At 44.0% G+C, this 13,236-nt stretch overlaps 1 protein-coding gene across 3 annotated transcripts in view; it reads right to left on the bottom strand.

Annotated features, from left to right (window-relative positions):
• Positions 1-13,236, bottom strand: part of NACC2 (NACC family member 2) — a 121,713-nt gene that overhangs the window by 48,674 nt on the left and 59,803 nt on the right. The gene's annotated exons all lie outside the window — the stretch shown is intronic.

The raw sequence follows: 13,236 nt of genomic DNA, 5'->3' as shown, positions 1-13,236 counted from the left end.
AGCAGGGATAAAACTGCAACCCGGAGCTGCCCCGGGGCTATCTGAACTGAGAACAGTCAGCACTATGGCTTTAGCCTGGCCGGGCATTGGCTAATCAATGGCCGCTGTGATCGGTGTAGACCAGCTCTTCATCTACGTCCATAGACTGACGGGTCCTATATCTTACATTAGGATCCCAACTCCAGGCACTCCCATCAATGTAAAGCCCTAGAAGGCCATAGAAATTATTTAAAGCAGTATTCCCATCTAAACTATTATAGTTATACTTGTAGGACTCGTCTGGTTAAATATTTTTGCAAATACTGTACATTTATGTAGCAACCCGGCCTTCTTCTCCTGATTAGCTGCTCTTTCCCATTCATTGACAGCTTGTTGTCTAGGTTACCGACCACTACTCTGCTCTAAAAGCATCATCTGGCTGGTAACTATATACAGCTATGGTTTCATATATTTATATATTATACAATATACATACACCATTTCTCTATACATTAAATATAGATATTTATTTATTGGTTGGTACCCTAGAGAAGGGGCTGTCAACAGGGAAAAAGCGAAATATCAGGAGGAGGCAAGTTTGCTAAATGAATATATATATATATATATTTACCTTAACAAGTCCTATATATTTATCTATGTGAGTATACACACTTCACACGTATAGTATCACAAGCGATTTCACGCTGTGAGTTCCACAGTAAAATCCGCTGCAATACTCTGCAATACTCTCTACATTCTCGCAGTAGATTTTCATTCCAATGCGAGAATGTAGCCCCTGCCCACTTAACCAAGCAGCTGCCAGACTAATACATCACCTGTCCGCACTCCCGTCTGCTTTGCCAGCTCCCTGACCTTCCAGTGGCTGTAGCGGGACAGTGCACTGATTGGCTGAGCAGGACGCCAGGGAGTCCGAGAAGCACAAGGGAGTGCGGACAGGTAATGTATTAGCCCGGCAGCTGGTAGGTTAAGTGGGCAGGGGCTACATTCTCGCATTGGAATGAAAATCCTCTGCGAGACTGTAGAGCCATAGGAAATGACACTACGAGTTTGGCAGTGGATTCCACACTGTACGCGTGTACAGGATGAGTTCAGATCTTTGTCTGCATGGTCTTGCAGAACTTACCACTGGATTTGTAAACCATTTTTACTGTGGATTTCATCCTCTGTAATGTAACCCGCAGATGTTGTTGCTCTGGATAATTTATGTTAAAATCTGTGTCAGAAAAACTCAACCACGCCAATTTTTACCAAAGTAAAAAGTTAAAAATCACAGCGCGTCTAAATCCATAGTACATGTCCATTACTATTGTATTCTACATCCACCTTTATTGCAGTCTACAGCTGATCTCCTGATCTCAGCCACTTCAAGTTAAGAACAGGTAAACTATTATTCTAACTATGGCTGTCTAGATTATCTCTGACCTATGGCTCTCCAACTGTTGTGAAACTACAACCCCTTGTTGGGGCATACTGGGGGTTGTAGTCTCACAATCTAAATCCCTAACTTCATTATAACATATCCTTGCTCATTTCTGTTCCTTGTCACTTTGAGTCTGCCCCCTAGTGGTGGCTATTAGAACATGCAAAAACAAAAAAAAAAGTATACATAGCTTGATAGCCTATAACTACACAGATAGCCAGTAGCACACATGGCTGTACCTTGTATACAGATACAGCAGGGTCATGTTTGATGTAGCAGAGCTTAATTTGTCATTTGACTCCCTAAGCTTATTGAGCTTATGTAAAAGCGTACCTGTTGTTTTATAATATATATTCTTTTAATTGCATGGTTTTCGTTACATTAATCCTACTGGTGACAAGTTGATGTCAGTACTCTCCCTGGTGGTATTGAGCCTCTGACAGTCCCCTCCATGGTGCACAGCTATTTCCATTCCTCTCCATGTCAGAGAGAATGGAGGTTTCTCAGTACTTACACATGTGCAACGAGCTGGGGTGTGGAAGAGAGTGAGAGGGTCAGAGGAGAGGATGGTAGTGGTGGTGATATAGCCTGTAGGTGGCTGTGGTATAGACTGTAGGTGTCTGCCTCTCCTATGTGTGGTGCCGAGCTCTGTAATGGGGGGATGCACTGAGAACTGCAGAGTTAGTGATGCTGTTACTGGTGGGATACCTGGGACTTATGGGGCATCACAGCCTTACGCACTGACTTATCACAGTCTTAGATGGGCACAAGGGCTTCTACTACTCTCCAACACACTCTTACTATTCTGGGGGCCACTGTGGAGCTTATCCTTGATACTGCTGTCCGGCAAGAGGGCCCTTGATGATGGTGAGGTGCAGGTGCCGTGGCCTGGGTTGCTGGAACAGATGTTAGGCCTGCTGGTGGGTTCTGGTGTTTTAGGGGCTCCTTGTCACGGTGGCCAGGAGCGGTAACGCCCAGACACACGGCAACCGGACGTTGGTTTGGACTAAAGTGGGGTGTGAGGTGTGAATGCAAGTGCGGCAAGTTTGAATCCCGCTTTAAACAACTTTCGAACTTTACTTGAGAAAGGTCAAAAATAGTCACAAACCGTGCTCAGGTACTTAGTGCAAAAATAATCAATATAATACTCCAACCAGTAGATAGGTGAGTTGAGAAAATAGGAACAAGTGATAGGGACTGGATAGGAGGCCCTTGCCTAATGTACTCTGCCGTTATGTGGTTAAGTGTTGAAGAAGTGTTCTGAAGTATGGAAGTTGCATAGCTGAAGTGTCTTAAAGGATTATTGTGTTTGTGTGTACCAGAATCTGTGGACCAGTAGGATCTTCACTTTCTTCTGTCCTATCACCCCTTCTCTCTGTTCTTCTGTTGCACTCTTTTCACCCAACCACAGAGTGCCTTACACGCTGGATAGTAAGTTAGTCCCTTGGGTGAAGGAGGATTCTTAGTCGGGATTCTGTGGAGGAAGAACGCAGACTGGATTGCTCTCCACAGTGGTCCTACCTTGGCCCTGGCCCCTGGCCCTCTGCCAGGAAGAGGAGTAGTCTTAGTTACTGCCCCGCATGGGTAGGACGCAGGACAGTGCTCTGTTACAAACTTCTCTCTCAGTGCCTGTACCCTGTATGATGCAGTGTTAAACCTCTCAGGAAAGGACTAGCCAACAGAGCACCTCAAACCACACCGTGGACTAGGAGAAACAACAGTGCAGGGCAGTATCCACTAAAAAGCCAAAGAGCTAGGAACTGATCTGGGTGGAGCAAAGGTACTGTAAAAGTCTAGGAACTCCATCTTGCAGTGCGAGTGTCAGCCAGGGAACCCTCAGCTTTTTGCTCATCCCAGGTAACAAGGTCTGGGGCTTGTGTCACCCATTAGTACGGTTCAGCCAATGCTAATGGGCATAAGGTGGTGTGAAGACTATAGAAAGGTCAATACACAGGCACAGGTTTTCTCATTCTTATTCTTCTTCTAAAAGTATTCTTCTATATACTCCAACATCCCGGCAGAGCACATTACTACATGGGTTGAGACTCTCACGGCACCCTCCTCTCTACTACGCTACCTCAGGACAACTCTACCAACACTACTACATCCTACTCAGCACTTATCACACAGATCTGGTGGTTCTATGTTCAAGTATTTATTGGAACTTTATAATATGTATATATTGGACCTCATCTGTATCACCAGTTGCACATTTGCCAATAGTAAATCAAGTCAACGTTATCCACGGAGTATGTGATTATTATGTAATTACCACCTACACAGCATTTACACCGCAGCCTTGGGACACTTCCCCTTTCTGTGGGTGGTGGGTCCTACTATTCGGCCACCTCTCTGGCCATCCGTGACTAAACTATCCCATTGACCGACAGGACACTGACCACAGGGGAAAAGGGTACAACCGGCCCTACATCTTAACAGCAGGTGTGCCATCACCCCCGTGTGCCCACCTGGCACTGGCGTCACATGACAAAACCTTAAGGTCCGGCTGTATCTCGGCCATCCACCACAAGAGTGGCATTACACTTCCATCTAGCAAGTGACCGGCCGTCCCACTGCTATAACACCATCCGGGGGCTCACCACACTTTTATGGGTAGTAAAAGATAAAATGATTTTATTTACCTTTCAGGCACTGCATGGAGGAGGCACACAGGTTCGATAAACATGCACAAAGTTTTCAGCACAGAGCCTATATCAGCTAAGCCCCGCTTCCTTTGTTTTGTCTTGGTCTTTCTGTTGATAGAGACAGAATTTCCTTACCAGGCAATGGACAGAAACTTGCAGTACAGTGAGACACCTAGTGGCCAAGGCTTAAGGTCTTTTTTCTGGGGTAAGGAGTAATTTTTGGTGAATTAAAGTGATTTACAAACATATTAGGGATCACATAGGCTATCACATGGAGGCAAGTTGCGTCATTAGTTTCTTGTGGACTGGTGATAACTTTTAATCTTGTGATAACTCCTTTAATTCTGCTTTAATTTTCCCAAAACAGTGCCAGCCTTGTGCATGAGCTGTGTCTGTTATTGCACCTCAGTCTCATACACTTGATTGGGGATGAGCTGCCATACCAGACGTAGCCTATGGATAAGAGTGGCGCTGTTTCAGAACAAAAAAAGACTGTTTACTAATTCCATACCACCTCCTTAAAGTTCAGTTCTTCTGTGTATGTAAGTAAGAAACACAAACAGGAGAATGACCTTGGGGCACTATTGATTTTATGAAGAGAGGCGAGGAGAGGATTAAGTTCATGATGCCTGTGGTTTGGCCGGTTTAGTGAAAACACACACACTATGTGCACCATGGGGCATGGGATTCTTCACAGAACTTGTATGTCTATACATTCGTATAACATTCTATTGTAAATGTGGGACTGATGGATACCGTATACAAGTGCACTATGGTAGTGGTCTCCATCCTGTAGGGTTTCTTTGAGAGTGCCACTGTGCATGGAAGATCATGAACAGACATTGTGGCCATGGGTGTAACTACCAGGGTGGCGGACATGGCAACTGCTATAGGGACCTACACATCAGTGCCGGACTTCAGAAGTAGCACCTTTCCTGCTCTCCGGATATCCCCTTTAAGTGCAGAATACACACACATAAAGGCCATGCCCCCTTGGCAAGCAAGGTACAAAATACCCAGATATGTGTCAAAGAGTGTGCACCATTTTTATTATCAATTTTGGCACATTTTAGATTATAAATGATGTGCAAGTAGATTTGATTATCCCATTAACCCACTATGACATCATAGGGCACATTATCCCTGTACCCTGACATCACTAGGTGCATTTTTTCCTGAAGTACAACACTATTGTGTGTGAACTGTGCCTGTGCATTAGTGAAATCCAAATGATCACTGAGACACTCACTTTCCAAATAAGTAGTCAAATACCTATGGCAAACCCTACAGATGTAATATAAGTAGAGATGAGCGAACCGGATTCGGGTTCGAGTCCATCCGAACCTGAACGTTCGGTATTTGATTAGCGGCGGCTGCTGAACTTGGCTAAAGCTCTAAGGTTGTCTGGAAAACATGGATACAGCCAATGACTATATCCATGTTTTCCACATAGCCTTAGGGCTTTATCCAACTTCAGCAGCCACCACTAATCAAATGCCGAAAGTTCGGGTTCGGATGGACTCAAGCATGCTCGAGATTTGCTCATCTCTAAATATAAGTGTATCTTGTCATTGGCAGAGAGATGCCTACAGCCAGGATAGGGGCCTAACATGTGATCTCCTTCTAAACCGGATGGTTTTCGACACCCAGCTGGTTGAATAATGGAAACAGACACTGAAACATCCAGAATGGGGTCTCAGTTTTTACTCCTTAAAATTATTTCCAAATTGACGGTTCAGACTCAGTGTCACAGACTGGGTTAAAGGGTAAACCACAAAAAAGTGTCAAACAATCCCGAGCTCAGATAACAGCGTTGGCTCCATGTCACATAATTCCCATGCCCTAATAATTAGATTATATATTTACCGGGGAAAAAACTTTCTGTGCTGAGCTAAATATAATTTCACGATTATTACGACATGTGAAAGCTTAATTATGCAATGAGGAATAAATAAACTATTATTAGGATTTATCCTTCCCGACAACTGGAAGACACAAGGATCTGCTGTATTCTGCTCACAGAATAAAAAAATATTTAAAAGGGAAGGCTCCACTTTTGATCAATGGCTTCTCGAAATTTTTATTAAATACTATTGGTAACTTATGTACAATGAACCGAATTGGCCAAAATCAGCGCAAACTCTTCCTTAAAAGTTGATTTATGAAACAGAAGATGGTTCCATAAGAGGATTCTCAATGGCTTCGTCTGTACATGTGAATGTCCACTTGTCATTGCATTATAATCTTCGTTGTCAACAAACAACGCATCGATAAGGTCTAATAGTTTACTTACGGCTCAACCCATAAAGACTCCCAAGTCGAAAAGGACTTGTCTTCTGCTGGTTCTTTGGGGTCCAGTGTTGGGTCTCATTCTACTAGAGGACAATCTGGTGGTCCAAACTGACCTGTTTATACATGGTTACATTATTTCCACTGGTGGAACTTTAGAACCCCTGTCGAACATTGCTCGTATTCTACTACCATGAAAGTCCTTTAATACTTCTACACTATATAGAATACCACAATATATGGAGAAGTTAAGCACGGGAAATGTTGCTATACTGGCAATGACTATTGTTAAGAGGAGGCTGTTTGGGTTCGGCTATTGTTAAGAGGAGGCTGTTTGGGTTCGGCAACGTTCTCCGAACTCAAAGGCAAAGGTTAGGCTGTATCCATGTTTTCCAGCACTTCCTATGGCTGCATTTAACTTCTGCAGCTACAGGAAAGTCAAGTGCCGAGCATTTGGGTCTGAAAAACGTTGCTAAACCTGAACAATTCGGCCTCTCCGCTCAACACTAGCCATGACCAATAATGTACAGCCATATAAAACATGGCACAACGGAGATGTATACCAATGTTCTCGGAGCTGAGGTCAGGTTACTCAATACAACTTGGATTTAATCATGTGTTGTAGATCCGATTGTGATGATCGCTGGCCATTACAATGAAAAGACCCCTCAATGGGTCGGTAGAATTCAATAACTTATCTGCTTGACAGAATCTATTTTCAATGGCAACAGTTTGGGATTATTGGGAACAATAGAAAAGTTTCCTAACCATTGTCCGCGGAGCCAGTTCATGCCGCCACATACAAAGTGAAGCTTTCAATAAGAAAATTACATTTCACTTGTTCAGCCTCAAAGTTTGAGATTGAGAAATGAAGCAGAGAAATTCCTTTCCATTGCGAGGAAGGGTCAGGGTGAGATTGCAATGTGTAAAGCATTTTATCGGTGTGAAGACCTGAATGTTCCCAGCACCTCCATATAGTGACAGTTTGGGTTATGACCGCATTGTGTTGTCAACACATCTCCAAGGTAGCAGGGATTGTAGTACCTTGCCTGCCTATCTCCGGCTTTTGTAAGCTACAAGGAACTGTTTGTGACATATTGTACATTAGACCTGTCTAACGCCTCAGTTCTCCTTTGTCCCGGGCAAGATTTCTGTTTGCACGTCTGTCCTGGCAGGTCCCCAAGTTACATTTCTGTGGGCATGTCAACAGGATGCCAGTCTACAAGAGTGGGATCAAAAACAGTGAAGGCCAAGATAGCTGGTGATGACACACATGGGAAACCGTGGTGTAAAAAGTTGGTTATTTCAAGTTTCTGTTCTCATCTGTAGTGGTGGCCACAGAGTTTTCCAAAAATCTACTTAGTGGAAAACTGAGGACCCCACTAAATTTATAATACAATCTTCAACTGACAGTGATCCAGTAGAGATCAGAGATCCCATCACTAGTTATCTGGTGAGAAATGCAAGTTCCTGTAGGGCTAGGTTCACACCATGATTCTGACGTACAGATATGTCAACACCCTGTCATATCCTGGTGGAGACCAATTGTGCGTAAACTGGCATAGACCCGATTTACTTCTATGGCCTGAAAACAGTCATCCCCTTTGAACCAATTTAGGATCTACTGCTCAACCACTTTTGGCACAATGCTGGACATAGCCAGAAGCCACCTTTTGGGCCAGTGAGAATTGTGATTGGCTTCTTTTAGGACAATGAGAGATCTACTTTCAACCTACATTAGGGATAGTGTAAGATGTAGCCAATGTGTGATCTACCATCAACCCCATGTTAGGCAAGTGTAAGAACTAGCAATCAGTCACTGTTGGACCATTAGATCTAGTGATCAGTCCTGGTCGGTCTGTGTAAGGTCTAATAAAGTAGGAGTAGGGCAGCAATGGCAAACCTTGGCACTCTACAGTTCCCATCATGCCCGGACAACCAAAGCCTTAGATCTGGTTCTTCAGGTTTGCCATCACTGGAATAGGATGTAAAACTAAATAATCTGGTGACTTTGTCATACAGAATTAAAATGTTTGTTTCCAACCTATAGCTAACAAGATATTACATTAAAGGGATGGTTAGCAATCAGTTAACCACCAGATGTCATTCTGTCTGTAACAGGGATCCAGCAACATCTTATTCTAACACATTCTAACGGGTGGGGCTAAAATTCCAAAATGCTCAATCACGTATTGTAAGAGGTGATGGGCACAATGCTAAACATTATCCCACAGACCAGTCACATCTGATCACATGATAGGAAATGGGAAAGTGCATGACCCACACAATGTATATCTGACATGTTATTTCCCACTCAGGCTCCTAGTTTATTTGGTCTTTTCTGCAATCGTGTAGGATTGCAACCTCCGGTAACATATGTAGAACGGAGATAACAATGTACGTATTGTTAAAGCAGTGAATTTGTAGATACAAAGGCAGGTCACATGGAACAAAGCGCCTGTGTCACACATTTCCACATAACCACACACTTGTTTAGGGAACACGACCTAAGTCAAATGCCACTATTTAATTTTGGCTACTTGAGATGTGTAAAGGAAGCGGGTGAAGCAATACTCAGGAGAATGCTGTTTGTTTTTGGAACAAGGAGAAAGTGACACAACTAACACCCCTGGCACATACCAGGATGTAGAACTTTCATGTCCCAGTTTGATTGTTGCCAGGGATACTGTCATTTCATAGGCATACTTGCCTATGTGATCTGTAACATTTATGTAAATCACCTCCTTTACCAAATATTACTCCTTACCATAGAATAATAGCTCTAAAGTCTGGGTTTCCATGTGTCTTCCTTTTCTGCAATCTGCTGTCCACTCCCTGTTGTCAGGGGAAATCTGTCTCTAGTAATCACTAGATCAGGACAGAACACAGGAAATGGGGTGGGGTTTATAGAGTGCTATATGCAGGGGAATAGGAATGGGAAAGAGCCTAAAATGTTGGTTTTCCCCTAAAGCTAAGCCAGTCTACCTGGAGAGGATTCACACATTTCCTGAATAGTTTATCAAGGCATCCCCCCTTCTCTCTAGCTCATCATCATCATCATCATCACCACCACCATCATCCCCATCATCATCAGCAGTTCAGTGCTTAGTATAACCCCTTCTTCGCTGTGCTGCAACCGTATCTTTCATTTCTTACTACATAGCACTTTGCAAAGTCAGTGCATCAATAAGCTCTTCTCCCCCACAAGTCATCTATGATACTGTACTGTGGAAATCATCTCCAGCACAATGCAGTCTGTTCAGTACATTTTAACCATCTCTATATCATGGCATAGCAAACAGGAGTAAGCTTTGTGCTGTAATTAACTAGAAAACTAAGGGAAGAGTTCCTATGTGTATGTAGTATCCCAGCACAGGGTGTTGATCTATTGCACCTGAGTAAGTAACTCCCTCACGTTCACACAAGTAGGAGATGGCGTAATTGTACTATTGTGCTTTTCCCACTAGGTGGCACTACTACATATCTACATATCTACATATATTGCATATTCGGAGAGCCAGCTGAAGTTACAAAGGGTTAAGTATTTTATGTCACGTTATGTATTGTTCATTCACAGGTGCAGGTGCTTTTCCTCTGATTCTGTCCTATCCTGTTCTCTCTCTCTCTCCACACACACACACACACACACACAAACAGCCCCCTCCACTCACAGGAGGGTTTAGTTAGCCCCTGTAGGAGGAGTTATTTCTTGGTGGGAGGAAATGTAATAGTTAGTGGCTATAGGTCAAGTTAGTGGATGTGTGAGGACCAGCTCAGCCACAAAGTTCTTCTTTTGAGCCTTAAAACCACTATGCAGAGCTAAGTTCTACAAAGGGGAGAGAAGCCAAACAGGGAACACCTTGCCAACGCCAGGAGCCTCTCTAATGCAGTTATCTCAGAAGCTATAGGAACTGACCTCTGAGGGACAAAGGTACGGAACATCTACGTATCCCACTGCATAGTGCAGGGCAACTGGGAAGTCATAGGAATCTGCTGCGCCCAGATAACGAAGGACTGGCGCTCGTACTACCCACCTAGGATGGGTAGCTCGCAATTAGGGGGCATAAGGCGGTCAGGACTAAAAGTAATCCGTCAGTACGAGTCTTCTCTTTCACTTCTTCTATTCACCAGCAGAGCACACTACTACCTTGGGCAGGGCCCCTCTGGTAATGCCTCTCCTCTTTCGCTCTACTGTAAAGCACCTTTCTATTAAAAAGACCAGTGTTCTACCTCAACTACCAGCACCTACGTTTTTTGCAAGATTGTAACCGTTATACTGGACTGGACTGCAGTGTGCACTACTTTGGTCCAAAGTAAAAGTACTTTATTTTTGCTAACACACTAGACTATGGCTTCCTCTTTGTGCCCCTGCACCTAGACACACCTGTACTCTTGGGTAATCTCTGGTGGGGTGCTAATTGTCCAGGGTGGGTCCAACACCACTCCAGGCTACTGTGACAAGTGCCCAAGTGACCCTAGACCCACATAGCTACCACACCACTGTACTGGCTGACCAATTCCAGGGAATTGACAGGGAAAACCACCAATTCCCCTGCGCCTTACCGTGTGTCACATGTATACTACTGGCAAAAGGCCCATCCCAGGAAATGGAAAGAATGAGAAATAGTTGAATGAGAATAAGCTTTCAGGGGTTTTAAAATGACACGTACACCTTACATTACCCAGAGAAATAACATTTAAATCTCTTTACCCTAACTTGATCACCCTAAAATGGTTGTCCTCCACCCAAAAGAGAGGGACAATATACAGAGGACATAAAGGAGTTAGAAATCTGTAATATAGCATTCTGGTCTAGAACAGGGGTGGTCTTTTGAAGAGGCTGTAGTTGGGTGTTCTGGACTATAATTACATTACAATTATAAGGCCAAACTGAATTTAGAGGCAAACTATCAGCAGGTTAGAAGCATCTAACCTGCTGAGATCTCCCTATAGTGCACAGGGCCCTAAGGATGAAGGTAAGTTTCTTACCTCCATCCTCAGGACTACAACCTCCCAGTGCATTGATTTGGCCAGCCAGGGGGGCAGTGCACCGAGGCAGATCAATGCACTGGGGGTGATAGGGGCACCAAAACCACATATTTGCATATGAATTTGACTTTCTATATCCTGGGACTTACCTTCATCCTTTGCATCCCGGGAGCTATCAGCAGGTTAGATACTTCTAACCTGCTGATAGTTTCAGTTTAAAGGTTATTGGGGCTGATACCACATCAGAAGTATCCATAAGGACCGATAACAGTGCTGCACTCTTGAATGGTTTTCCATTTTACTAATATTTGAGTTCCGAATTTTACCGCTTTCTAATGCATATGGTCATCCTAAAAAAATCCACTTTGGATTGACATTTTACAGTTCGGTGAGAGATCAGATGATACCACGGAAGTCACCTATGGATAAAGGCTTTAACCTAAACAGAAGGCGGAAAGTAAAAGAAGCAGCTAGATGTGTTAGCACATGAACACATAATAAGGGTTGGAGTAGTTCTTTACCAAGAGATTCCAAAGTTTGAGATAAAGGTCAGAGATAGGGATGAGCGCAAACAGTCTATGGCCGTATCCATGTTTTCCAGGACTCTCTAGGGCACCCCAAACTTTTTCAGCCATCGGTAATCAAATGCCGTGACTCCTGGGTTTGGACGAACTTGAGCACACTCAAGTTGCTCTTGTCTCGGAGATATAGGACATGGTATCAAAGACCTCAAGAAATACTTGGAGCTCACAGACATAAACTTGCTACAGTAAACCTCTCTACTGGATCCTTAGTGTAGTCACTGTGGGCAGCGGATAGCGAATGATGGCAGCGGATATTCTTAGGTTCGGAAACACAAGGCTATTCATTGCATATACACAAAAGATTCCATGGTGTCAGAATGGCACGTCACAGGGCAAACATCAGGCTAAAGATTACAATAGTGAAGAAAGCCACATCTCCTTTAACAACCTTCAGCCTGGGAACGACACCATTTATGAGCAATTGCCCCATTTTACTCGAAAGTAATTGTCTCCAAGAAGAAAGACGCTTTCCAAGAGACCCTCATAAATTGCACAAATATGCCTTATGACTGCGACTAAGATGTAAGTTCTTGGGAAACTGGAAAGATTGAGTATCAAAGTTTTTTCTACACACAAATATATTTTTTTTTGGTCAGACATGTTAACTGTCACTCGTCGTTCCTGTAGCCACCCCCAATCCCATGTACTGTAACACAGTTTCTCCTAGTTCCCTAACTGGACAAGACCAAAGTCAATAGATATCATAGTATATAAAATATTTCTAGCCATTTCTCAGTTATTATAAATTAATAGGAATCAAATGCAAAAGGGGAAAGCAGACAGCACTGCTCCACTCTCAGTCCCAATACAGACACGTGGTGCTCAATCTCAGACAATCAGTGGTTGAACAATATGCCATTAGCGCTCGTTTGCTCCTCGTTCCCTGCTCGCTGCCGCCGCTATTCGACGCGGCGTCAGCGAGCGGGCGAGTGCGGGAGCTGCCCGGGGGATCGCTGATCGTCCGGGCAGCCCATAGGATACAGCAGCGCCTGCTGCCGATGCTCCTATTCAACGGAGCGACGGCAGCAGATCGCTGCTATATCAGTCGCTTGTTTTTCAACATGTTGAAAAACAAGCGACTGCAACGATCAGCCGACATGAACGATGTCGGCTGATCGTTGCACTCTATTCCACGGGACGAATATCGTTCGTAGCGGCCGATATCAGCCGAATACGAACGATATTGCTCCTCTAAACGACCCGTGGAATAGGGCCTTAATAAGTATGAAGAGATAACAGACGGCACTAACCAGGCAGACTGTACGTAGCAATCCAGCTTTATTAGGGCAGGCGAGGAGCAGGGGGAGGA

The sequence above is a fragment of the Dendropsophus ebraccatus genome, chromosome 10 (genome assembly GCF_027789765.1).
Source record: "Dendropsophus ebraccatus isolate aDenEbr1 chromosome 10, aDenEbr1.pat, whole genome shotgun sequence".
Classification (NCBI taxonomy): Eukaryota; Metazoa; Chordata; class Amphibia; order Anura; family Hylidae; genus Dendropsophus; species Dendropsophus ebraccatus.
The sequence above is the reverse complement of the archived record's forward strand: the minus strand, read 5'-3'. Positions and strand labels throughout refer to the sequence as shown.